This window comes from Crocuta crocuta, unplaced genomic scaffold, assembly GCF_008692635.1.
Source record: "Crocuta crocuta isolate KB4526 unplaced genomic scaffold, BGI_CrCroc_1.0 scaffold3, whole genome shotgun sequence".
NCBI classification, from domain to species: Eukaryota; Metazoa; Chordata; class Mammalia; order Carnivora; family Hyaenidae; genus Crocuta; species Crocuta crocuta.
The window spans coordinates 10,425,687-10,453,124 of record NW_027529934.1 but is presented as its reverse complement, the minus strand read 5'-3'; the positions used below and the strand labels follow the sequence as shown (position 1 = coordinate 10,453,124).

Genomic DNA, 27,438 nt, shown 5'->3' with positions numbered 1-27,438 from the left:
AGAGGAGCATGTGACCCTTGTTCTTGAGGTCATGAGTTTGAGCCCCCTGTTGGGTGCAGGGGTTATTTAAATAAATTAATTAATAAATAAATAAACAAACAAAAATGTTAAAAAGAATAAAATATTCCATTAATTATAATTCATTGGATATTTAGCATTAGCGTGTCTTAAACCACAAAAACAAGTGTATATTAAAAATTTCATGTTAAGTCCCTGAAATTTATTTAATTCAGGTCAGCAGCATTGCTCAGCCAAAGACTGTTACTTGGCAGGCCAGGAAACTTGACTAAGCCACACCTGAAATTCCTTGTATAAAGGAAAGGAAAAGAAAAGGCACTATCCTTTAACCTTCTTGTAGACGTAAAGCCATTAGGGACTCTTCTTGTGTTTGTGGACCTGAGTCTGTGTTTTATGTGTGCATGGGCAGGAGCAAAAGACAGGAGTGCTATTGTACAGTATGAATAAGATTTAGGAAAACAGAAGAGTGATGAAAAGTGAATTTTTTCTTAATAATTAAGAAAAGAGTTTTTTAAAAAATATTTTGCATATTTCTTTCGGTTTTGGGAGAAATAAAAATCTGCCAGGTTTCAGTAAATTAAGTTCTAGAAAATATGTGTAACTCATCAACTAAAACATAAATAAGGTTATTATTGAAAAATAATTTAAACTTTTCCTGGAGTATTAAAATTACTTAAAACTAGCAGCACACTTTTTTGTCAGCAGCATAATACTACCTTAATTGTTTTTTTAAAATAGTTTATTGTCAAGTTGGTTTCCATATAACACCCAGTGCTCATCCCCACAAGTGCCCTCCTCCATGCCCATCACCCCCCTTTCGCTCCCCCCACCCCATCTGCCCTCAGTTTGTACTACCTTAATTGTATCTGTTCGGCTGACTAAGCCAAAGTATCAACAAGGAAGCTGCCTTAATTCCTAATTACAAATAAAGACACCCAGACTGCAAATGTGTATATTAAAGTGAAAAGCAGCAATGCATGACAAAATCTCATTGAATTAAGAGCATAGGCTTTTGAGTCTTAAAAATCACTGACCTTGTATTCAATTCTGTTACTTTCTGGTTGTTTAATTTGAGAGCAAGGGACAGTTGCTTAAACCTCCTTCAGCTTCATTTCCTAAATTATAAAACAGAGCTGCCGCCAGGGTGTATGGCCTAAAGGAGAATATGTATCTGAAATAACTAGACATACTAGAGGGCTAATAAGTGTTACTGTTTGATTTTTCAGCATGTTTTTGGTAGATAGACTAGTAACTCTGATCTATAATCATCTAGCTATTCTGGACTCATCATAATTTGACTTTCTAGTAATTTAATTTGCTTAGTTATAACAATGTGTCATTCTCACTGAGGGTACTATTAAGTGTGACGTAGATACTGTAGTTTTTTATTTTTAGCAAACAGTAATCCAAGCCAGGCTCCAGAAGATAGGAAAGAAAGAAAGAGAGAGAGAGAGAAAAGAAAGAAAGGAAGGATAAAGAGAAAGAAAAGAAAGAAAGAAAGAAAGAAAGAGGGAAGGAGGGAGGGAGGGAGGAAAGAAAATGGAGGCAAAAGTCCAAGGGCAGTAGGATAAAAAATAACTCTTGGAGAATTTTGAGAAAGTGGATTGTTTTCAAGGCTGACACTCATTCGAAAATGAGAAATAGCATTAGATATATGTAGTGAATTTTGTGAGTTTTGCAAACATGGTCCAGTGCTAAAGCCTTTATAATATTTCATTTAATAGCCTCATAATCTGTTAACTAGCTAAATGATTTTTATTTTTGAGTATTTATGTGACAAAGTAAATGGTTATTTAAGCGCTTTTTGATGTGTGAAGTAATGTACTTACTGATTGCCACTTGTAAGTGTCCCTAATTTAGTGAAATCTCTGCCCTGTCGTTGATGGTTTTGCTTCTCTGATAAGGCAGAGAACATTTATCTGCTTGCTGATATCCACGGGTATTATTACAATCCTTTATAAGCATGGTGATAAGGGAATCAATAACAATATGCAAATAGATAAATATGAAGATATATGTGAATTGTAGCAAGGTGAAAATTCTTTTTATAATAAGTGGCACTGGAACTTAGGGAGGGAATTGTCTTACTTTGGGAAATACTTTAACTGTTTCGGGGTGGAAGGTGAGAATCTCAGCAAGGTCAGCATGAGACAACAGAACAAAAGCAGCAGCATATTGCTCAGTATAAGAAAGGAACAGAGTCCAGAAGAGCTAGGAGAGGAGAAAGAGGAAGGAGAATGACTGAACAACATAGCAGAGAGGTAAAGGATTTTTTCATTTTTTATTTTTTATTATAGTTTATTGTCAAGTTGTTTTTCATATATGTAAAGGATTTTTTAAAGGGATCTCTGATATTCTGTTTTTTTTTTAATAGTTTATTGTCAAATTAGTTTCCACATAACACTCAGTGCTCATCCCCACAAGTGTCCTCCTCCATGCCCATCCCCTCCTCCCCCCACATCCATCAGTCCTCAGTTTTTGTCAGCATTCAAGAGTCTCTCATGGTTTGCTTCTCTCCCTTTCCCCCACCATTTCCGCCCTTCTTCTCCCCCTTGTTCCTCCGTCAAGTTCCTCCTAATCCTCCTATACGTGCAAACATATGATATTTGTCCTTCTCTGCCTGACTTATTTCGCTCAGCATAACACCCTCAAGGTCCATCCATGTTGCTACACATGGCCAGATTACAGACACATGAAACGATGTTCAGCATCCCTCCTCATCAGGGAAATACAAATCAAAACCACACTGAGATACCACCTCACGCCAGTCAGAGTGGCTAAAATGAGCAAATCAGAGAACTCTAGATGCTGGCGAGGATGTGGAGAAACGGGCACCCTCTGATATTCTGTTTTAAGCCATTTGCTCTTCTTGGAAAAAATCCCTCTGTCTCCAGAACCTTCAGTAAAAAGGACTGTTCACACTAATTACCTGTGGAAATAATGTGGGTTTTTTTCTTTTCAAAGAAATTAGGAAAGGGCAATGGGTTTTACAACAGGATCCACATGGCATGGAACAGAAATGGCACATGTGGGACAGTGAGACCTTCCACTACCTGAATTAATTCAGCAGAAGCAAAACTTCAAAGCAAAAGAAAAGAAAAATTTTGCAACAAGACATACTCGGTACAGGAGTACTGAGTAGAGGAGAGTGCAGTAGAGGAGAGACCTTAGTATATCTTGAATNTAATTCAGCAGAAGCAAAACTTCAAAGCAAAAGAAAAGAAAAATTTTGCAACAAGACATACTCGGTACAGGAGTACTGAGTAGAGGAGAGACCTTAGTATATCTTGAACTTGGACTCTGCCAAAACAAAAGGTGGAAGACTCTTAAGTGCTGAGGCACATAAAAGGGAAAGTACCAATGGATTAAGGGAAAGTACCACTGACGTGGGGGAGGGTTAGTGCATATATTAGGCTGAGTTTGCTAACTGGTGCTTAGGCTCCTATTTTCCCATAGAGTCGGAGAGACAGGGGTCCTATCTTTCTTGGTGACTACATTTCAAAGGGATGGCTCCCAGGTCCTCAAGAAAGGCATTCCTAGGTTGCAGAAGACACATCTCAAAAAGACTGAGAAAGGATTTACAATTCCAGCTTTTTTAAAGTTAAGTAAGGGGCCTAAGAAAAGGAAGGTCAGGGGCCTATAATCAGGTATTGGCTGGGAACAAACAGTAAATTCTTTCAGCAGCATTGAACTTTCTCAGGCAGGAACTTAAGGGGCCAGGGTCATCATCTTAGGGATGCAGCCTTGAGCTGCCAGAAACATGGTAGTGCTTTAGTGTAGGAGAGGCGTGAAATTGTTTATACTGAGAGTTGGAGTTCTTACAGGCCAAGACTGAGGCCCTGCTGAAAAGAGGGCTCAGAGGAGCCTAACTAAAAAGTTTGGGTAAATTTTCTCAGAGCCAGGTGATCACATGAGTCGGATCTCCCTGGAAATTTTCAGGAATCTTGAGGAAGATACTGGACTTCCTACTAGGGCAATGAATATTTGAGCTGATCCATTCTGTATTTTAATGAGCAGGATGACCCCAGCTCACATCTCCTATACAAGTAAAGTGTTCCTGGTAAGTAATATATTTCTGCATGTTCAAAGAGTTATTAGAAGAAATAATCAACTTAAATTAGCATGAACATATAATTAAATTATCTTTTTCTCTATAATATTTAAGGGATTTATCTATTTCACCTAAATTTCCAAATTTTTGCCGTAAAGGTGTTCATAACCTTATCTCATTAGTTTAATTTTTTAATTATTTACAAATACACAGGTGGCCTTTATTTCTTGAAGCTTATCTCCATTAAAATTGTTTTTTATCCAATTTTTGCCGCATAATGCTATTTAAATGAAAAACAATTGGCAAATTCACAAATTATATATTTTAGGTTACTTCTTCTACTTTGAGGGAATGTAGGAAAGTGTTAGTTCCCCAGGCTGGGTCAGTGAATCGATATTGCCTGAATTTGGATTTTCACGTTAGGTTGGGTATATACTGCACCAGAGGGAGCTTTTGAATCATGTGTTGCCTTGCTTTGGTAGAAGCTTAGTTTTTGATTGTTCTTATGTGCACTTTTACCCAGTCCTTTACTAAATCAATAAGACAGTCTCTAAAAACCATGGTTTATAGTAATTAAATCTATTGTCGTTAGGAAGGATGTGAAAATAAAGCATCCATACAAGAATTTTAGGAAATAAAGTTGTAATAAAAAGAAGGAAATTTCCATCTGAGACCTAATAGTTTGGGGAGCTGAATACACAATTGTTTTTAGGGCAGACCCAAGTCTATTTGACAAAATACATTTTTTTCCAACATCTTGATTGAGATATTGTTAGTTTGCTGGGCTGCCATAACAAAACCAATATATACCTCAATCAAATTTCCTCTTCTTTTAAGGACACCAGTCAAATTGGATTAGGGTGTATCCTAATCATCTCAGTGTAACCTAATGACCTGTTTAAAAAAAAAAACCCTATCACCAAATATAGTCACATTCTGTGGTACAGGAGTTTAGGGCTTCAACACACAAAACTTGGGGAAACATAATTCAGCTCATAACAAGATATAATCCATAAAATTCATCCATTTAAAGCATATAGTCCATGGGTGCCTGGGTGGCTCAGTCCGTTAAGTGTCCGACTGTAACTCAGGTTATGATTTCGCAGTTCGTGGGTTTGAGCCCCCGGTTAGGCTCTGTGCTGACAGCTCAGAGCCTGAAGCCTGCTTTTGGTTCTGTGTCTCCCTCTCTCTCTCCCACTTGTCTGCTCACACTCTCTCTCTTTCAAAAATAAACATTAAAAAAATTTTAGGCATACAGTCCAACATTTTTGGTATATGCAGAGTTGTGCTACCACACCACAATCTAAGTTTAGAACATTTTTATCACCCCCAAAGTAACCCTGTGCCATTAGCAGTCACTCCTCATTGACCACCACCACCCCTTCACCTCAGCCCTAGGCAACCACAAACGTACTTCCTGCTTCTGTACACTTGCTTTTTCTGGACTTTTCATGTCAAATATATTCTATAACTATGTGGTCTTTTGTGATTGGCTTCTTTCACATAGCATAACATTTTGGTGGCATATCCATGTTTAGTAATGCTTTTCAATACTTCATTCCTCTTTATTGCAAAATAATACTCCATTATATGAATAGACCATATTTTCTTTTCTATTCAGTTGATGGCTATGTATTTTTTTCCTACTTCTTGGCTATTGTGAACTATATTGCTATCAACATTCACATACAAGGTTTCATGTACACCTGTATTTTCATTTCTCTTGGATACCTATGAGTAGCACTGCCGGCCCATATGGTAACTCTTTGTCTAACATTTTGAGGAACTACCAGTGCCAGTGTTTTCCAAAGTGACTGCACTGGTCTGCATTCCCACTAGCAATAAAAAAGGGTTCCAGTTTCTCCAAATCCCCATCAACATTTATATTATCTATCTTTTTTATTAAAGCTATCCTCTTGGGTGTGAAGTGGTATGACACTGTGATTTTGATAATCATTTCCTACTGACTAATGATGCTGAACTTCTTTTCATGTACTCATTGGCCATTTGCATATCTTTTTTGAAAAATGTCCATTCAAATCTTTAGTAACTTTTAAATGTCTGTAGCAACTGTGTCTCCTTTTTTATCCTATTATTTATTCCTTCTTTTTTTAATCCATGTAACAGAAGTTTATCAATTTTGAATATTCTTAAGGAATCATCTGACTTAAGGAATAGAGTTGACACTCTATTACATGGTTTTTTCTCTTCACTATTTTTTGGTTATTTTATTTTTTTCTCCCTTCTACTTGTGTAGGTTTGTTTTACTGTAATTCTTTCCAACTTCTTGAGAAGTCTAGTTAGCTCATAAATTTCCAGCATTTTGTATTTTATAGTGTATTTACTTATTTATTTTTAAATGTTTATTTTTTAATTTTTAATTTTTATTTACTTAAAGTTTTTTAACGTTTATTTATTTTTGAGAGACAGAACATGAGCAGGGATGGGGCAGAGAGAGAGGGAGACACAGAATCCAAAGCAGGCTCTAGGCTCTGAACTGTAAGCACAGAGCCCAACATAGGGCTCAAACTCAGGAACCGTGAGATAATGACCTGAGCCAAAGTCGGCCGCTTAACCAACTGAGCCACCCAGGCACCCCTTAAATGTTTATTTCTGAGAGAGAGAGGGCTCAAGAGGGAGAGGGGTGGAGAGAGAGACAGAGTGGGAGAGACAGAAGTTCTGAAGCAGGCTCCAGGTGACAGCAGAAAGCCTGACACAGGGCTCTAACTCACAAACCTGTGAGACCGTGACCTGAGCCCAGGTCAGACACTTAACTGAATGAGTTAAGTGCCCTTATAATTTACACATTTAAAGCTGCACATTTTCCTTTGGGTACTCAGCAGCATCCTTTAAGTTTTGATTCATGATTTATAAACTTTAAAAGTTTCCATAATTTTTTTGATCCATGGATTATTTAGAAGTATATTTCTTAATTTCTAGTTACCTTTTTAATTATTGCTTCTAGCACAATTGCACCTGATTTCAGTGCTTTGAAATTTGTCATGACTTGTTTTATGGACTAGTATATGGAAAATTTTTATGAATATTTCTTGTGTGCTGGAAAATAACATGTAGTTTACAGTTGTTGGGTGTAGCATACTGTATATGTCGATTAGATTACATTTATTAATGTTATTCAGATTTTCTATAGACTTCTATATTTTCTTTGGCTTCTTTAATTCAGCAAAATTAATAAATTTATAGATTCAGAAGCTTAGTGAGTGCATTTGCTACAAGGCAAAATAACATAAAGTATTATTTGAGATAGATGATGTATAATGAGAAGCTTAACTTTCCACTCAATAACAATCATTTGAATAATAAGATAATGCTCATCTACAAGAATTAAAAGCATTCAGAATACCTTTAGGGGAGGATCAGAAGTTGAGCTGATAACTTTTAAGCTTTCAGGTGGAAAATATTGAACATAAGGACAATCAGGAATAATAGGCAAGTGCCCCAACTCTCTAGCATAAATATTTGGGGACCTTGGTCCTATATATTTTGACTCCTATTGCTCTCCTTACTTAAAATTCTTGGATTCATTCCCATTATCTGTCTAGCCTCAGTGCCTCCAGAGAAGCTACCCCGGTCATACAAAGCTCGTGTTAATAGAATGTAGCATCTAACTTTGTCTTCTGAATATTTCACTCATTCCATCTGAATATTCCTCTTCCTCTGTCATCTGAATTGGGCCACCATCAGCTCCTCTGGCTTCCCTTGCTTGATGACCTGTTTTTTATGTGTTTCTCTGGCTCATGCTCTTTATTCTCCTTCAGATAGTAAGGTACCCCCGAGACCCTCCTGGGGCTGTGGAACTATTCAGACAGACCCATTTCCTACCAGGCCTTCCCCTCAGAGGAAGGGAATATGGTGTTGGGTTCATCCATGAGTCTGGATACATTCTTACGTCTGTTTCTCAGATGAAGATTTGCCTAGCATGCTCCAACTCTCAGATGCCTGTCTGCTCTAAAGGGTTCCTGATTAATGGATCACGGCTTCTGCATTTAATTTTCAGTTCTGGCCTACCAGTGGATTTGTGTCTTTCTGGCAAGCTCCAGCATGTGAGCCCTAATAACATTCCTAGTACACCCACAATTGCTATTCTCCCTGTTCCTATTTCCTGATTATAAAAAGGCACACTACATAAAAAAGAAGAAAGTTCTGATACATGCTACACCATGGATGAACCTTGAAGACATTATGCTAAGTGAAATAAGTTAGATGCAGAAGAACAAATACCGTATGATTCCACTTATATAAGGTACTTAGAATAAGCAAACTCATAGAGACAGAAAGTAGACTAGAAGTTACCGAGGGCTTGGGTTACGGCAATGGGGAGCTCTTGTTTCATGGTTACAGGGTTTCTGTTTAGAGTAATGAAAACGTTTTGGAAATGTATCATGGTGATGCTTGCACACATGGTGACAGTAATTAATGCCACCAAACTGTATACTTAACAGTGGTTAAAACGGTAAATTTCATGTCATGCATAATTCATCACAACAGAACAAAACAGCCAATAATATGTCCTTGACCTTTCCAGTATCCCGCTGGGCTGCTCTCTTTTCATCTGCCTTTGGGCTCAGCAGCCTTTGGTCCTTGGTTCTCTCCTTTGATTGTTCTACCTTCTTCCTCTGGGGAGTCTCAGCCAGTTTGCTATTGATGAGTCAACGTATATTTTTACCCTAAATTCTCTCCCAAACATTTGACCCCAGTTACTGAGTGATTACTTAAAATCTCCACCTGGATGTTCTCCAACTCTTCAATCTCATCATCCCCCAACTGAACTCATCTTCTTCCTCCCGCCGGACAGTTTTTTCTTCTGTATGTTGTTAGCCTTCTTTCTCCACCAGCCAGTTTCCCAGCCTGGACACTCCTTTTCCCACATCCAGTCCCTCACAAAGCCCAGTCTTTTCATTCACCTTGTGCAATGCTCCACCACAGACCCCACAGCTAAGCCAAACTAGATTTGACTCTGTGCCTTTGGAAATCTCCTTCTGCCTGCGATATTTGGGGATGAATTCCCTTGCTTTAGTCTCCGTTGTCCTTACGCTCACATTCTCTGCCCCTTCAACTTCAGAAACCTGGGTGGGAAGTTCGGCTTCCTGGTCAGGCTGTTTGTTTACCTTCTCTTTGCCATCAGTCCCCTCTCTTTAGCAGAATGATCTGCTGTCCTTCCTGCGTAGGGAAGGTGTTCTGGGAAATTATTTTAAGTGGAATCACTTTATAAAGCACATTGCAATTCACTGTAGTTACTTGTTTACTTGTCTAATGCTCTCCCCCAACAGACTCTAATCTTACATGTGGGGGCTGTGTTCGGGTCCTGTGTATCACCGGGTCTGTGGTCAGTGCTCCTTAAAGAGCACCGGTATCTGCATATATAAACTTTGCAGAGAAATAAGCATGTTTTCAGCATTTGGTGTTCACAGACTTTTCAGCAAGGTCAATTCATTATATGTTTCATTCTCTCTTTGCTTTAGATGTTGCTTAGTGGCTGTCACCCAATCACTCAGAGCATTGTTATAATTGTATGTCCCTCTTGCTTTTTGTGGCAGCTCCAGATGCCTTCCTGTTTGTTCAGATTTCAGAGGTTTTTTTTTGTTTGTTTTAAATATTTTATTTTTAAGCAATCTTTACAGCCAGTGCAGGGCTCGAACTCACAACCCCAAGATCAAGAGTTGTAGAATCTCATGACCGAGCCAACCAGGCACCCCAAATTTCATAGGTTTTAAACCTCTTGGGACACATCTCAAAGATAGATATTGCAACACAATCTGGACACAAGCTATAAGACTGAAAAAAAAGTCCTAGGGGAATCCCTGAAATTAGTGCTTCTTCAGAGTGTTTAAAGTTCCATCACTTTCTCATTGTCTCATTTAATGATGACTTAGCACGTTCTCAAAACAATAAATCACATATGTTATTAAAACTAAAATGACCCAGGGCTCCTGGGTGGCTTAGTCGGTTAAGCGTCCGACTTTCGCTTAGGTCATGATCTCGCGGTTTGTGGGTTCGGGCCCCGCGTCGGGCTCTGTGCTGACTGCCAGCTCAGAGCCTGGAGCCTGTTTCAGTCTGTGACTCCCTCTCTCTCTGATCCTCCCCTGCTCACGCTGTCTCTCTCTCTCTCTCTCTCTCTCCTAGAAATAAATAAAACATTAAAAAAAAAAACTAAAATGACCCACAATTAATTTTATTTTTTTAATGGTGGATCTTTTTGTACTATAATTAGAGATTGTAGGATTCTAAAGCAGAGTTGGAATTTATGTTTCTGAATAAATGCTATCAAAGAGAGAGACACCAACTCATAATTACTTCAATCTTTTTTAAGAACTCCTTTTTTAAAAATCTTTATTTTGTAAGTGATCTCTATGCCCAACGTGGGGCTCATACTCACAACCCTAAGATCAAGAGTCTTTTGCTCTACCCACTGAGCCAGCCAGGTGCTCCTACTTCAATCTTTTTAATACTAGTTTATTTTTGATCTGGTGCAAATGGTATAGCTATTGTTTCAGGTCATGATTCTCCAGAGAAATGGAACTAATTATGTATATATGATTATATATATGTAATATACATAATATAGGATCTTAATAAAATATAAAAATGTATTTATTTATTTGGCTTTAACAAAAAACATTTATTTTCTTACAGTTCTGGAGGCTGGAAGTTCTTTCTCCCTGACTTGTAGATGAGGACCCTCTTACTGCCTATTCGTATAGCCTTTTTTCTGTGCATGCACATCCTTGGTGTCTGGAAATGTATACGTATGTTTATGTTTATTTAAGGTTTGTGTGATCAGGGCAGGTTCATTTAGAGGCACTGAGACTGGAGAGACAATTGGAGTGAATGAACAAGAAATAAGTGGAGTGAAGGAGTCAGAGTGTACAGGACCAAGGTCCCCAAATATTTATGCCAGATAGTTGGAACACCTGCCTATTTCTGATTGCCCGGAAGAGTGTTCTGGGACCCGTTTTCAATGTGGAGAGGGTTTTCCCCACACATCTGGGAAAGCAGGAGGGCATTCTACAATTCAACTTAATTCTGATGCTGTCTGCCCAGAGATAGCATCAGATTCCACAGACCAGGAAATCAGTCCCACAAGACTGCCCCACCTCCACTCCCCACTTCAGAAGCTAATCTCAAATCCAGGTTGGTACCTTACTCCTGGCTACAAATCAGAGGTTCCCACGACCCTCTCCTTAGATTTGATTAATTTGGAAGAGATGCATAGGGCAAAGCATGGGGAAAGCGCCAGGAGAGTCCAGGCCCTCTGAGAGCCCACCACTTTCCCAGCACGTTCACAGCCTCACTAATTGGGAGGCTCTCTGAACCCCTCTCCACTGGGGTTTTAATGGAGGCTCCACAACATAGGCACGTTTGATTAAATCATTGACCAGCCCCTGGAGATTGAATTCAATCTCCAGCCCCTCTCCCTCCCAACCTGGGAGGCTGGGAGTTGGGGTGGGGGGGGTGAGGTCGGGACCTTCTAATCACAGGGTTGATTGCCCTGGCAACCAACCCCATCCTTTGCTTACCTAGGGCTATCCAGTTATTCATTAATGTAAAAAAAGACACCTTTATCATTCTCGCCACTTAGGAAATTTTAGGTGTTTTGGGACATTTAATTTTCTTCCCAAACATTTGTTTTTACAAAAATAATTTTGTTTTTTCTCAAAGTTTGAGTATTTAAGAAGAGATTTAGTTTGTCTTTAAAAAATTTTTTTAATGTCTATTTATTTTTGAGAGAAGGGTGGGGAGGAGAGAGGGAGAGGCAGGGAGAGGAGACACAGAATCCGAAGCAGGCTCCAGGCTCAGCACAGAGCCCAGTGCCGGCCTCAAACTCATGAACCACAAGATCATGACCTGAGCTGAAATTGGACGCTTAACCAACTGAGCCACCCAGGTGCCCCAGAGATTTAGTTTTTCTAATTTACAGTGTTTACAAATTTATTTTTTAAAATATTTAAAATATTTGTATGCTTTATAATCCAAAACATATAAAAGAATAAGTTGTTATAGTTCTTTTTCTTTTCGTCTGTCCTCAACCTTACTGCCATTGGTAACCCTTGTTATTAGTTTCTTGTACATTCTTACAGAGATACTCTGTGTATATACAAACAAGTATGTACATATATTTATCCATACTTTTTTACATCAAATGATGGCATATGATACATATTGTGTCTTGTGTGTTTTTTTCTTTTAACAACACTAAATCATGAAGAGCTTTCCTTATCAAAATTTAAAGAAATTTTCTTTTTTTCTTTTTTTTTTGAGATTCATTCATTCATTCATTTTAAGTAAGCTCTATACCCAACATGGGGCTCAAACTCACCACCCCGAGATCGAGTCACATGCTGTACTGATTCAACCAGCTAGGCACCCAGAATTTAAAAGAAATTTTCATTCTTTTTTGTTGTTGTTACAGCTACAGTAGTGTTCAGTTTTATAACTGGTCCAAAATTTATTTCACTGGACCACTGGTGGACCAGAGATGCTACAAAGAATAACCTTGTACAAATATCACTTTACAAGTATACAAGTAATTCAATAGGATACATTCCTAAGTGGAATTGCTACCTTGAGGAGTTTGCACATTTGTAATGCTGATTGATATTGTCAAATTACTCTTCAGTGGTATCACTCTGCACTCTGGCCAGCAATTTATGAGAGGGCCTGTTTCCTACCCTTTCCCCAATAGAAAAGGTGACCCAAGAATAGTACTCAGTGTAGGTTTAACGTGAACTTCTCCTTTTATGAGTAGGTTGAGCATTTGTCATGTATTTAAGAGCCATTCATTTGTCAACATGCAGTATTCATATCCTGTATCATTTCTTATTTGGTGTTGGTGTTTTTAATAGGCTTAAGGGAATTCTTTCTATGTTAGGACAGTTAGCCTTAAATCCCAGTTTCAAATTACAAATTTTCCCAACTTTTCATTTATTTTTTGACTTGAGATTTTTTTAATGAAGAATTTTTAATACTTAGGGATTTATCAGTCTTTCCTTATATGGCCTTGAGAGTTTTTTTTAAATGTTGCAATATGCTGGTAATTAAATCAATATTTTAAAAATGAATCAGAAATCTAAGAACCTTATAGTAAAATAAAAAACAAACCCAATGGACATAGAACCATAATCGTATACAAAGTGAATGTAGCATGTACATGTTGTGAATCCTATTTTTCCATATCAACATTGCAATATGTCTTACATTAGAATGGCTTATTCAACAATTATCCCATCTACAGGGGGCCTCTGGGTTTGTTTCATACTTGGAAAGGAACTGCATAGCTGTGCCAGTATTTAAATTATATTTTGATTTATCAATTTTGGTGTAAAGTTTGAGCTTTATTTTTCCAGATGGTTTCCATGTATCTCAATGAAATTCTGTGCCAGTTACAATGCTTTCAGCTCTAAGCGACAACCAACAAAACAGCTTAAGTAATCAGTATGTTTATTAACTCACATAAAAGAAATCTGTGGTAGCGTCATTCCAGAGTTGGTTAATTCAGGGTTTCAACAATGATTTCAAGGACCTAGGTTCCTTCCACTTTTTCTGTTTGTTGAGTCTATTCTTTTATTCGAACTAAAAACTGAGGACCTTGTCTCTTTTACGTTGTACTCAAAACAGGCTTGGTATTACAAGAATTCCACTTAGACAATGACATTGTTGAACCAGTAAACTTAGATGATCAGGTTAGCAGGGTATTTTCACACTACACATCAATTAAAAGTAGGAGTTACACCTTTCAGAAGTCTAATGGAGGCTGTGAGGTTACACCCTGGAGGAGGATTTGGGAAAACTGCCCACATAACCAATGGAAATGGCCAAGAATGACTTGAGCTCTTCACCAAATCCCACAGCCCACCTGCAGCTGAACCCAGCACCTGTCTTTCACTTGAGTTACAGTGAGAGAGGCATCCCTGCTCTATCCAAGGCCCCAGGCCAGTCCTTCCTCATGGCTATTCCCCTGCTCTCCTTCACCACCACATTCTTTCCCCTCACTGGATGGTTTCCATTAGCAGTCTCTTGGCCTTCCATCCCCACTTTCGCCACAATTCTCTCTCTTCCTCACTCCATGGAAAAACGTCTGAAAGCCATGCTGTTTTTCTGTCCTCACCTCCCCTTCTAACCTCTTTACTCCAGCCAGGCTTTCATTCCCCCCATTCTCCCACCCCCATATCAGTGAGAAAGAGTTCTTATTAAGGTTGCCTGTGTCAATGTCCAGGAAGCCATACTCTTCTGATTTTCCCCTGACTTGCCTGGTAGCTTTTTCTCAGCCTCTCTCCCAGCTCCTCCTCCTCCTGCATGCCTCCTGCAGTGCTCCAGGCTCTGGCTTCAGTCCCCTCTTCTCTACCTCCGCTTCCCTCTAGAACCGTGGCTTTAATTTTCACCTATTCACTGATGATTTCTAAATCCATACCTCCTCTCCTGACTTCTAGCTTGAAGCCTAGATTTATTCATCCAATGATCTTTTGGCATGTCGATATTTAATAAAAATGTCAAACCAGGGCCCCTGGCTGGCTCCATGAGTAGAGCATATGACTCTTGGTTTGGGGTCATGAGTTCAAGACCCATGCTGGGTGTGGAGTCTACTTAAAAAGAAAAAGTCAAACTTAACGTGTCCAAAACAGAACTACTCATTTCCCCTATTCTCCCAATTATTATTCCTAGAGTCTTCCCCATCATTGTGCATGGCACGTTCATTCCCTAACTGCCCACATGCATTTATCAGCAAATCTTGCAGGTACTTAAAAACATACGTGAGCACAGCCACAGGCCCCCTGTCCACTGCTACACCCTAGTGACGCAAGTCACCCAAGTGACCATCATCAAGCCAGGATTACCAGGGCAGCCTTCCAAGGGGCTCAGAGCCTCCTCTCATTTCCACCGTGGCCCCTTTTCCCCCAAGTGGTTTGTCTACAATGAAAATTTGGTTGTATGACTCCTCTCCTTGAAACCTTTTGTATAGTGTCTCGTCACCCTCTGTAATAAAACCCAACTCCTCTTCCTTTACACCTAACCTCATCTCGGTCCATTTTATCCTCTCTTCCTTCCAGTTGAAACACTATGGCTGGGTTTATCTCCCCCATCAAGCACACCAAGCTTGTTCCCATCTCAGGACCTTTGTACCTGCACTTGGAATACTCTTCCTTTGTACATTTGCATGGATATGTGCTCCTGACTCAGAGCTCAGCTCACACGAGAGTTCTTAGAGAGCCCTGTGCTGAGCTATATACTAACTCAGTAGGTCTCTTCCCACTCTCCATCATTCTCCACTACAAGATTCTATATTAGTGTTTTCATATCATCGTTTGTCAGGACCTGAAACCACTTATTCATGGACATGTTAATCCTCTCTCCCCACTGGAATATAAGCTCTTTTGAAGGCAGAGACCTTCGATGTCTTAGGCTCTGCTGTATGCCCATTATCTGAAATAATGCGAAACATTTACCTAGTAGTGGGTACTCCATAAATGTTTGGTAACTGATTTGCTACCCCTATCTCTGTTTTGGGCAATCATTTTTACCTTTTCTGATCTCAGTTCCTTCAATATTAAGATGAGGAAACTTCTGACTTAAAGATTTTTTTAAGTAATCTCTACACACCCAATGTGATCAAGAGTTGCACCCTCCATTGACTGAGCCAACCAGGTACTCATACAATGAGGAAATTAAAAAAAAAAGTCACCTGAAATTCCATCTGGCTCAGTGCACAATGATTATGTCTTATAATAACTTATAGCAATTACAGGAAAAATCTTACTTCACCAAAGATTTGTATCTGTTGTAGAACATTTATTCATTCATTCATCAAACCTTTATTGAGTGCTGACCATAAGCCTGGCACTGTTGTAGGCACTGGAGGTCAAGGCATAGACATCAAAATTATGGTGCCTCAGTCTCAACAAACAAACAAAGTCAGAAAGTTGAGGCTATCCTGTCCTCCAGCTGGTTTTCTACTGATACTTCACTTTCTACTGATACTTCACTTAGTATTGCATAGTTTATCGACCCTGGGCTCCCTCGAGGTTATTATTACTCTTCCAGTAGTTAATTTCTGAGAATTATAGCTTTAAGTGATATAGTTTATGTGGCTATAACTTTAATAGCACCATGTAAAACAAAGCTGTTAAGGCTGTAGAAGTTCCCCAATCTGATTTAGTTCTTTAAAAAAAAAATATTTTTAACATTTATTTAAAAAAATTTTAATGTTTATTTTTGAGGGTGGGGGAGGGACAGAGAGCTAGACAGGGAGACACAGAATCCAAAACAGGCTTCAGGCTCTGAGCTGTTAGCACAGAGCCTTACATGAGGCTTGGACTCCGGAATGGTAAGATCATGACCTAGGCTGAAGATGGATGTTTAACCAACTAAGCCACCTAGGTGCCCCTAATGTTTATTTATGTTTGAGAGAGAGAGAGAGAGAGGAAGGAGAGAGAGACAAAGATGAGCAGGGGAGGGGCAGAGAGAGAGGGAGATACAGAATCCGAAGCAGGCTCCAGGCTCTGAGCTGTCAGCAGAGAGCCCGATGCAGGGCTAGAACCCTTGACTTGAGCAGATGTTGGACGCTTAATCAACTGAGCCACCTAGGTGCCCCTGATTTAGTTCTAATCCAACCTCTGCCATGCTTCCTAATTTAATTATAGCATGCTTTGAACAAAAATTTCAAATTTTATAAATTAACTTTTTAATAAAATGAATAAAATGAGAGTACTAAGGACTATATTCATATATATTCAGGTCATGAAGTTCAGAAGGACTGTTAATTCTCATGTCAAAATTTGAGACAGCTAATTTTAAATCTGAATTGGAATTAGTGTATATGTAGGGCCAATAATTAATCAAATGTCTAGAGTGAAAATAAATCACTTTCAAAACTGACTACTGAGAATAAAAAATGACTAAGAAAAGTAAATTGTTATATACTGTGCTGCCATTTGTTGGCATACACTGCAAATCACTCATAGAAAGTAATGTCTGCTTATACTTGCTTTAATCAGTTCTACAAAGGAATCCAGTAGAGCTATACAATGTTTTACTCTTGCATATAAGCACTGTATTTAAGATCTTACATTGGTCAAAATGGTTTTGGTTGGGAAGGAAGACAGAAATCCAGTTCAGTCTTGTTTAACAAGCAAAAATGGGGAGGATTTATTATTTCACAGAACTGTGCAAACCAGGACTCAATTAATGCGATGTCATCTGAGAATTATTTTCTCTCAATCAGGGGCTCTCCTTTTGGTAGACAAACATCTGCCAGCAGCTCAGGATTACTATCCTACCGCTTCCTCAGCCTTAGGGGAAAGAGACAGTCTTTTTCAGTAGTTGCAACAGAATAATCCTGGGCAAGATCCTGATTGGCCCAGGTGGGAAACAGATTAACCAAATGTATTTTAAAGGCCCTCATGCTCCCAGATTACTCTTTTCTTCTTCAAAACTGCTATCCCTGCAGTGAGCTGATGTTAGCTAAATTTTAAACGAATGTAATCTGATTACACAGATTCACTTTAAGACATTTAATATCACTGTTTTATCATTTGTAACCTAAATGAACTAGTAATTGCTTCAGTGTCGACATAAGAAGACATTTAAGGCAGTATGGATGAAGGCCGTTTGAATCAGGTATAATAAGTCATCGTGTACTTTTTCCATACACAAGGCATATAAATCTGGACCTCTGTACCCTACCACCCATACCATATCCGAGTGCAAATATTTGGGGGCAAATCAGGGGATGCTGTGGGAGTGGGCTGCCCTTGGTTCGGGTACTAAGGGGTGCCTTGTCTGTAGAGAACAGGAAAGCAATAAAATTAAGTCAGTTTTCATTTTTTAAATTATTACGTACAGAAATTACAAACGATGTCGGCGATATAGTACCTCTGCCCACCGTAACGGACCAGTCCCACCGTTCCTGCATCCCCTTAGGGTGCCTTGCCAATTCTTCCTTCCATCTCTCCATCAAGCACACCAGAATAGAAGTCAGAGCCCTGGAATATTACTTTTCACAACTATCGGTACCTGACTAAAAGAATTAATGTGTTTGGTGACTCGCGCTATAGAATTAGCAGCCTAAATAAATTCAACAGGAAAATTCTGGAAAAGCAATTCATTTGTCAGCTGAGCATAAGAACTTTGTAAGAAATAGGTAAATAATGCCAAATGACTGGTAAACTAATTGAAGCGGAGGCACAGGAATTTGATTTGGACCAGAGTCTGTCATTTTCCTCATTGCCATGGAGCCCTAACCCCACACGGAGTATCACTGCCTGTCCAGCAGGTGGCACTCTTCCCTTTGTGCACTACTACTAACCTAACACCTTGCCCAAGTAGAAGGGAGTTTAGAGCCTTGCCTTCAGAACCAGTAGAATCTGCTTATCTATGGCAATAATAGGTTATTGCTTTTACAGGGGGCAACTGTGTTGGTCTGGTCTTTGTCACATTTGAAGATGGATACCTAAACATCTAACTGCCCGTCTGGTTCTAGAGTTTGTCATCCTTAGTTCTAAGCCTTCACTGGTTTCTGTTAAAATACTTGTACTTTTAATGTCTAAGATATTATGCAGTGCTAGAGTACTATATAAAATTGTGATGATTCATATTTGAAAAGCACATTGACACATATCTATACAGTCAATTAATCTACAACAAAGGAGGCAAAAATATACAATGGGGAAAAGACAGTCTTTCAATCAATGGTATTGGGAAAACTGGACAGCTACATGCCAAAGAATGAAACTAGACCACTTCCTTGCACTGTACACAAAAATAAACTCAAGATGGATTAAAGACCTAAATGTAAGACCCAAAACCATATACTCCCAAGAGAAAGCATAGGCAGTAATGTCTTATACGTGGGCCTTAGCAACATATTCATGGCTATGTCTCTTCAGACAAGAAAAAAAAGCAAAAATAAACTACTGGGACTACACCAAAATAACCAAAATAAAAAGCTTTTGCACAGCAAAGGAAAGCAATAAAGAAGGAAAAAAACAAAACAAAAAAACAACCTAGTGAATGGGAAAAGATATTTGCAAATGATTTATCCAGTAACTATTAATGTCTAAAATATATAAAGAAATTATACAACTCAACACTAAAAAAAAAATCAGCTTAAAAAAATGGTCACGGGACCTCAGTAGACTTTTTCCAAAGAAAATATATAAATGGCCAACAGACACATGAAAAGGTGTTCAACATTACCCATTATCAGGGAAATGCAAATCAAAAGCACAATGATATATATCACCCCATACCAGTCAGAATGGTTAGAATCAAAAAGAAAAAACAAGTGATGGGGAGGATGTGGAGAAAAGGGAACTCCCATGAACTGTTGGTGGGAATGTAAACTGGTGCAGCCACTGTGGGAAACAGCATGGAGGTTCCTCAAAAAATGATGGGGGGCCTGGGTGGCTCAATCGGCTGAGCATTCAACTTCAGTTCGGGTCATGATCTACTGGTTTGTGAATCTGAGCCCCACATCGGGCTCTGTGCTGACAGCTCGGAGCTTGGAACCGTCTTTGGATTCTTTATCTCCCTCTCTTTCTGCCCCTCCCTGGCTCATGCTCTGTCTCTCTCAAAAAAAAAAAAAAAATTAAAAAATTTTTAATTAAAAATAGAAATATCATAAAATCCAAGAAATCTCCTACTGGATATTTACCCAAAGTTAATGAAAACACTACAGGCGCCTAAGTAGCTCAATGGTTAAGTGTCTGACTTTGGCTCAGGTCATGATCTTACAGTTTGTTGGGGTTGAGCCCCGCGTCGGGCACTGTGCTGACAGCTCAGAGCCCAGAGCCTGCTTTGGATTCTGTGTCTCTCTCTCTCAAAAATAAATAAACATTACAGAAAGTTAAAAAAGGGGCACCTGGGTGGCTCAGTCGGTTGGGCATCCGACTTCAGCTAAGGTCATGATCTCACGGCTCGTGACTTCAAGCTTCACGTCAGGCTCTGCACTGAGAGCTTGGAGCCTGCTTTGGGTTCTGCATCTCCCTCTTTCTCTGTCCTTCTCCCACTCATGCCTCGACTTTCTCTCTCACAAATTAATAAACATTAAAAAAAATTTTTTAAAGTTAAAAAATAAAGAAAATGAAAACACTAACTAGAAAAGATATATGCACCTCTATGTTTATTGCAGCATTATTTACAATAGGGAAATTATAGAAGCAACCCACTATCCATTGATAGATGAATGGATAGATGATAGATGACTGGCTATAAAAAGATGTGGTATGTATATACAATGGAATATTATTCATATAAAAGAACAAGATCTTGCCATTTGCAACATCAGTGGACCTAGAGAATATTATGCTACGTGAAATAAGTCAGACAGAGAAAGACAAATACATATGATTTCATTTACATGTGGATCTAAAAACCAAAAACAAACAAAATTAAACGAACTTTTTGTTCGTTTTTGTTTTTTTAAACATTTATTTATTTTTGAGAGACAGAGAGACAGAGCATGAGCAGGGGAGGGACAAAGAGAGAGAGGGAGACACAGGATTCGAGGCCGGCTCCAGGCTCTAAGCTGTCCGCACAGAGCCCGACCCGGGGCTCAAACCCACGAACCGTGAGATCATGACCTGTGTCGAAGTCCAACACTTAACTGACTGAACCACCCAGGAGCCCCTATTTTTACTTTCAAAAATTATTTTATTATTATTTTTAAGAGAGAGAGTACACTAGCATGTGCACGCTAACAGGGGCAGAAGAGGGAGACAGAGAACCTCAAGCAAGTGTGGCGCCTGATGGATCTCACTACCGTGAGATCCTGACCTGAGCCAAATTGAGTCAGACACTTAACTGACTGAGCCACCCAGGGGCCCCCAAAACAAATAAACTCTTAAATAGAACATATTGGTGGTTGCCAGAGAGGAGGTGGGTAGGGGATGGTGAAATAGATAAAGGAAATTAAGAGGTACAAACTTCTAGCTCTAAAATAAATCACAGAGATGATAAGTATAGCATAGGGAATATAGTCAATAATAGTGTAATATTGTGTGGTGAAGATGGTGACTACACTTATCATGGTGAGGACTGAGTAATATATAAAATTGTCAAATCAATATGTTGTATATCTGAAACTAATATAACATTGTATGCTAATTGTATTTCAATTAAAAAGAGAAGCATATTGAAGAAAAGCAATGTTTCTCAATTTTAAAAATTTTGTCTTTAAAAAAATTTTTTAATGTTATTTATTTTTAAGAGAGAGACAGAGACAGAGTTCGAGCAGGGGAGGGGCAGAGAGAGAGGGAGACACAGAATCCGAAGCAGGCTCCAGGCTCTGAGCTAGCTGTCAGCACAGAGCCCGACGCGGGGCTTGAACCCATGAACTGTGAGATCATGACCTGAGCTGAAGTCAGCCACCTTAACCGATTGAGCCACCCAGACGTCCCAAATTCTGTCTTTTCTAATAAAAATTTCACACAGAAGCTCCTGAAACTTTCTCTCAAAAATCACTGATGAGAAGTTGTATTTCATCTTGTACATATTCTCTCTAGAAAAGATTTTATCCAACTTAGTTTTCCTTTTCTTTTTTTTTTAATGTTTTATTTATTTCTGAGAGAGAGAGACAGCGTGAGCACGGTAGGGTCAGAGAGAGAGGGAGACACAGAATCTGAAACAGGCTCCAGGCTCTGAGCTGTCATCACAGAGCCCGATGTGGGGCGCGCACCCACGAACCGTGAGATTATGACCTGAGCTGAAGTCAGACGCTCAACTGACTGAGCCACCCAGGCGCCCCACTAGCTTAGTTTTCTATAGTTTGCATTATGAAAACAGCTTTTCATGTCTTTCAAAAATACAGTTAAAATATAATAGGTACATTTTTTTGCTTTTCAAAATTGGTCCTAGTACCCTGCCTCCTGGAAAGTGATTTGCAGACCATAAAATAAAGATACTATAATAATAATAAAATGAACTAATATTGACATGTTAAAACCAGTTAATAAAACGTCTTTTTATTTATTGCTTCTTGTCCTGTTAGCTTCATTTAGAGATTGCTAAATATGTGCTAGGGATATTAATATGTATGAAGTGCCTTGCACATGTGATTGCATTAAAATTTCACAGACACTCATTTTAAAGATAAGGAATATAAGGTTTAGAAATTTTAAGCTATTTTCCCCAATCATGAGACAAGTCAGTATCACAATGACAACTGGAACTTCTAGAACTTACACCCCTGAGAAAAACAGAACATATCAGGTCATTGCAACAATCTTGCTAGTAAGCGAAGGAGCTTATTCAAAAAATTAATAAAATGACTTTCAGTAGTTGACCTACAAAAATCTATAGGAGATATTGTTGATAAGGTTAGGCATTCTTCAGAAACTATACAAGAAGAAAAGAGAGGCACCCGGGTGGCTCAGTCAGTTGAGCTTCTGACTTCAGCTCAGGTCATGAACTCAAGGTTCCTGGGTTCAAGCCCTACATCAGACTGTGCTGACAGCTCAGAGCCTGGAGCCTGATTTGGATTCTGTGTCTCTCTCTCTGCCCCTCCCCTGCTTGTGCTGTCTCTCTCTCTCTCTCTCTCTGCCTCTCTCAAAAATAAACATTAAAAAATATATTAAACAAAAAAAAAAAAGAAAAGAAAAGAGAAGTGAATGTTAAGGGAAGATTGGAGGGTGCCAGAGACAAATGTAATTGATTTTACAATCTGTATATGGTTGGCCAATCTTCAAAGAAGATTACTGAATAAAAAACATACGGAAGTATATTTAATAAACAAAATGTGTTTAATTTGCAATGTGTGTTAGACTAAGTGGGTCAATGTCTTTAATATGTATAAGACTCTTCCATATCAATAAGAAATCAAGGGGTGCCTGGGTGGCTTACTCAGTTAAGCAACTGACTCTTGATATCGGCTCAGGTCATGATCTTCCAGTTTGTGGGTTCGAGTACTGCATAGGGCTCTGCATGAACCACAAGAAGCCTGCTTGGGATTCTCTTTCTCTTCCGTCTCTCTGCCCCTGTCACACTTGAGAACACATGCATGCTCACGCGTTCTCTCTTTCTCAAAATAAATAAATAAACATTAAAAAAAAGAAATCAATAGAGAAACATAAAGGTATCAGAATAACCTATCACAAAGGAACATGTACAGCCAGAAAGCCTGTGGAAAAACAATGAACCTTTCTCTTTAAGAATTTCATAATTAAACCACAGAATGTGATACTTATTTTGACTCCTAAATTACCAAATATTAACATGACTAATAAAAGTAATGATAACCAAAAAAAAGATATGCAAATATCCAATGTGGCTGAGGAATAAGGAAATAAGCATGCATACATTGCTGGTAGAGAGGTGCTTTAAGTTACATATATACACTGAACTATCATTGACCTAGATCTAGATATTTATTTAAATGGAAATACTCCAAATGAAAAATTGTAATACAGATTATAGACTATATAAAGAGCATCACCTCATGTTGGTAATTAAGTAACTATAAATAAGTTTTTATATAATTATAAATTAGAATTGCACATATGTGTAAATCTGTAGGAGTCTATACCAAACTGGTGATTGGGATTACCTAAAGATATTGATGTTCGGACTTGCATGATTTTTCCCCCTTTTTTCTTTTTGTTTGTCAATAGTCTCTAATTTTTTTATAGTAAGACCTGGATTATTTATGTAAATAAACAAAAGGAAGATTTAATGTATAAGTGGTAGTATAGTGGTTAAGTGGATGAACCCTGGAGTTTGATTAACCCAGGTGACAGGTGACCTTTGTTAAGTTCCTTAAACTTCTTATTTTAAATTAAGTTTATTTATTTTGAGAGAGAGAGTGGGGAAGGGGCAGAGAGAGGGGGGAGAGAGGGAAAATCCCAGGCAGGCTCTCCAGTGCAGGGCATGGTGCGGGGCTCGAACTCATAAACCACAAGATCAAGACCAGAGCCAAAGTCAGACGCTTAACCAACTGAGCCACCCAGACACCCCAAATTCCTTAAACTTCTTAACCTTGATTCTCTCACCTTTAAAATGGTGATAATAACAGTGCCTACTTCAATCAGTTTTTGTGAAGATTAAGTTTGATAACTGGTACCACCTACCGTGTGTATTTCTTATACAATCGAGTAATTACAGAGTTCTCGCCCCTACATTATACAGCATTGCAAGCTCCCTGGGGAAATGCAGAGACGTTTGAGATCATCCCTGCTTGTCCAGGTGGTTAAGTGCCCGAGTAGAGAGATGTCGCTAACTCAAATGAGAACACGGCAAACAATGACATGTAAGAGAACCACCCACCACATGCACATTTTAAAGGTACTAAATGTCTATTAATCTAATTTGCTCCTTTGAAAAAGATAATCTAAATAGGTGAATTTTACGTATGTGAATTATATCTCAAGATGTTTCAAAGGTAATCATTTTAGTATGTGCTTTTTACCTGAAAGAAGTGGTCCTAAAAATATTTTAATACAAGGGTGACTGGGTGGCTCAGTTGGTTAAGCATCTGACTCTTGATTTAGGCTCAGGTCATGATTTTATGGTTTATGAGTTCGAGCCCTGTATTGGGCTCTACGTTGATTGCATGGAGCTTGCTTGGGATTCTCTCTCTCCCTCTCTCTGCCCCTCCTCTGCTCATTCTCTCCCTCTCTCTCAAAATAAATAAAACTTAAAAAATTTTAAATAAAAAAAGAGTAATTTAATACAAAATACATTAATGTAGTACAAAAACTAATATTGCATAGGAAATTCTCTAAACTAGCTGATTTGAATCATATGAAGTTGAATCTGCTTCATAAAGTTATTGAATTGCTTGGAGACTCATTTTTAGTGTGTGATTAATAAAATGATGCCCACATAGGATTTGCAAATATTAAATACTGTGACTAAAATAATGAATTCCTCATTTTTTCCTGTAAACCGGTTGGGGAAAAGAAGCTTTATTTGTTTGGGGGAAAATGGGAGCAGAAGTTCTTTCTTAATGCAATATCAATGATTTGCTAGGTCTAATTAAAAGTCTTTCTCTAAAGACTTGCTGCCTTGTTGTTACTGATAATAACAATCCTAGTTTCCATTTACTGAACACTTACTATGTTCCTGGGAATAGGTTAAGTGTTTCACAGACCTGATCAGATGTAATTTTGACAACAGCGCATAAAGGATGTGTTATTAGCTCCATCTAATAGATAAAGAGACTGAAACAAGTGAAGCAATTTGACCAGATCGCATTGCGACTAAGTTCAGGCTAGGATTTGAGGCTGAGGCTGTGGTTACAAAGCTTGTCGATACTACACACATACAAATCCTTCCTTGTACCTTGGTCTAGTTGTGAGTGCTACAAATGAGCAAAGAATGAGAGAAGAGAATAATCAGTCTTTTCTCAAATTGTTTGTTCCCAAACCAGAGGTGACAGGCCAAGACTCTGGCAGAAGATTCAAATCAGTTTTCTTCAGTAACAATAACAGCATTCTGAGGCATAATTATGGCTATTTATATAATGAAAGGTATTACTACCTAGGACGATATACTTAATGCTAAGAGCTAACTTAGAATATTGAGAAAAGAGTTGAACATTGAAGAGTTTAAATCATCGAGTAGTTACCTGAAGTGCTCTTTATTCATCGTGATTCACAGCTTTCATTGAGTCCAGATTCTATATTATATATTTCACTCATTCACTTATTCAATAGTTATTAATTGAACAGCTATATGCCAGGTGCTGTTCTAGGCATTTGAGATACATCAGAGAACATAATGAGCAAAAATCCCTGCCCTTAAAGAAAAAAAAAGAAAATGAGTAATAATATATATTTAAAAAAAAAAAAACAAGAAACAACATCAACAAAGAAAATCCCCAACCTTATGGAGTTTCCATTTCAGTGTGGACAGATAAAGAAACATATCAGATGATGCTAAGTGATGTGAATAGAAATAATGATGGATAAGGAGAGGAGACAGCTGAGGTCTGGTATATAAATGGGGTAAAAAAAAAAACCCACCCCATTTGAAGTGTTAAGCATGTAAGTGGAGATTTGAATGAAATGAGAGACTCAGAGAGTGAACAAGGTGAATATCTGAGGGAAGAGCATCCCAGGCAAAGCAAGAGTACATGCAAAGGTGTGTTCCAGAAGAGCAAAAAGGCTGGTACAGCTGACCAGACAGCAGAGGGGAGAGTCGTGGTAGATGAGGGTAGAGAGGAAGTGGGGCCTGGTCCCAGTGATAGACTGGGGCTTTTTCTCCCAAGCAGGAGGACCAGTTAGGAGGCTACTGTAATCATCCAGGTGAGGAATTGATGAGCGTCATAGCGGTGCAGGGGGGTGAGAAATGGTTGGATACCGGCTATATTCTGAAAGCAGAAAGGAGAGGATTTATTGAAGGATTGGAGTGTAGGGTAAGAGAGATTGGGTGTGAGGCGTGAGAAATCCTTGTGTTAAAATGCTAGTTAATTAACTTTTGAGGGTAGAGCCTTCCGAGTCCTCCTCAAGCCTCTTGTGTGTACAGACCACTTGACCTTGGAGGTTAAGTCAACAGGAGTCACTGAAACTCTGATTACTAAGAATAGGAAGAAATGCATGGTGACCCTTCGGCCCCAATGGAGTCTTATTTGGGAGAGAGCTTCTGCCAAGCTAAATAGTAGTTGTGGGAAAAGAAAGGATGCCCTTTCTGATGAACTATTCCCAGTTTGTCCAGAGGAAGAACTGGACCTAAAGGTGTAGGAACAGATTTTGATGGAGTTTTCAGAAATTTCAGGACTGGGAACATGTTGCAGGACCCAGCCTTAGGGTTTCCCTGTTTTTCTATTTCTCGCTTTCCTTTTTCCCCTTCATTCCCCACCCCTTCCTTGGCCTAACATCATGGCTGCAGGAAGGTACAGTTTACTGTCGGTTCTCAAACTTCAGCAGGCATCAGAATTACCTGGAATGTTCTGATGAAACACAGACTGCTGGGCCACACCCCTGGAGTTTCTAACTGGGACACAGCGCGCGCGCGCGCGCGCGCGCGTGTGTGTGTGTGTGTAGAGGGGTACAGAGGGGCGGGGGAGCTGAAATTTTGCATCTCTAACAAGTTCTTAGGTGACGCTTGAGAACCGCTGCTTCTAGAACCAGAGGCCGTGCAAAGCAGTGTCTTGAATTCCACCTCGTGACATGTGAGTGGCGAAGGTTCCAGCTCACGGAGGTTTCCAGTCACTTAGGGAAACCGTGCACTTACCCCCACGGTGTTTCCTCGGCTGCCCATAACCCGGGGAAAGAAGAAGCAAAGGCCGGCGAGGAGAAGGAAGGAGCGAGAAGTCTTTCCAGACTGGACGGCCCCTCGGAGCTCCTCCAGCGAAGGCAGGGCGGGAGGACAGCCCCCGGGCCAGCCCCCGGATCCTCAGAGGGCGCGCGCCGACCTGGAGG

At 39.2% G+C, this 27,438-nt stretch overlaps 1 protein-coding gene across 2 annotated transcripts in view; it reads right to left on the bottom strand.

Annotated features, from left to right (window-relative positions):
• RNF2 (ring finger protein 2) overlaps positions 1–27,357 on the bottom strand; it is a 102,106-nt gene extending 74,749 nt beyond the window's left edge. The window contains exons 1-2 of one of the 2 annotated variants that reach the window (XM_077763266.1): positions 27,251–27,357; positions 25,644–25,814 (exon numbers count right to left, since the gene is read on the bottom strand). The gene's annotated coding sequence lies outside the window, so the exon portion shown is untranslated. The remainder of the gene's footprint in view (positions 1–25,643; positions 25,815–27,250) is intronic. The other variant, XM_077763268.1, reaches the window with a different exon arrangement.
• Positions 27,358–27,438: the final 81 nt, after the last annotated feature.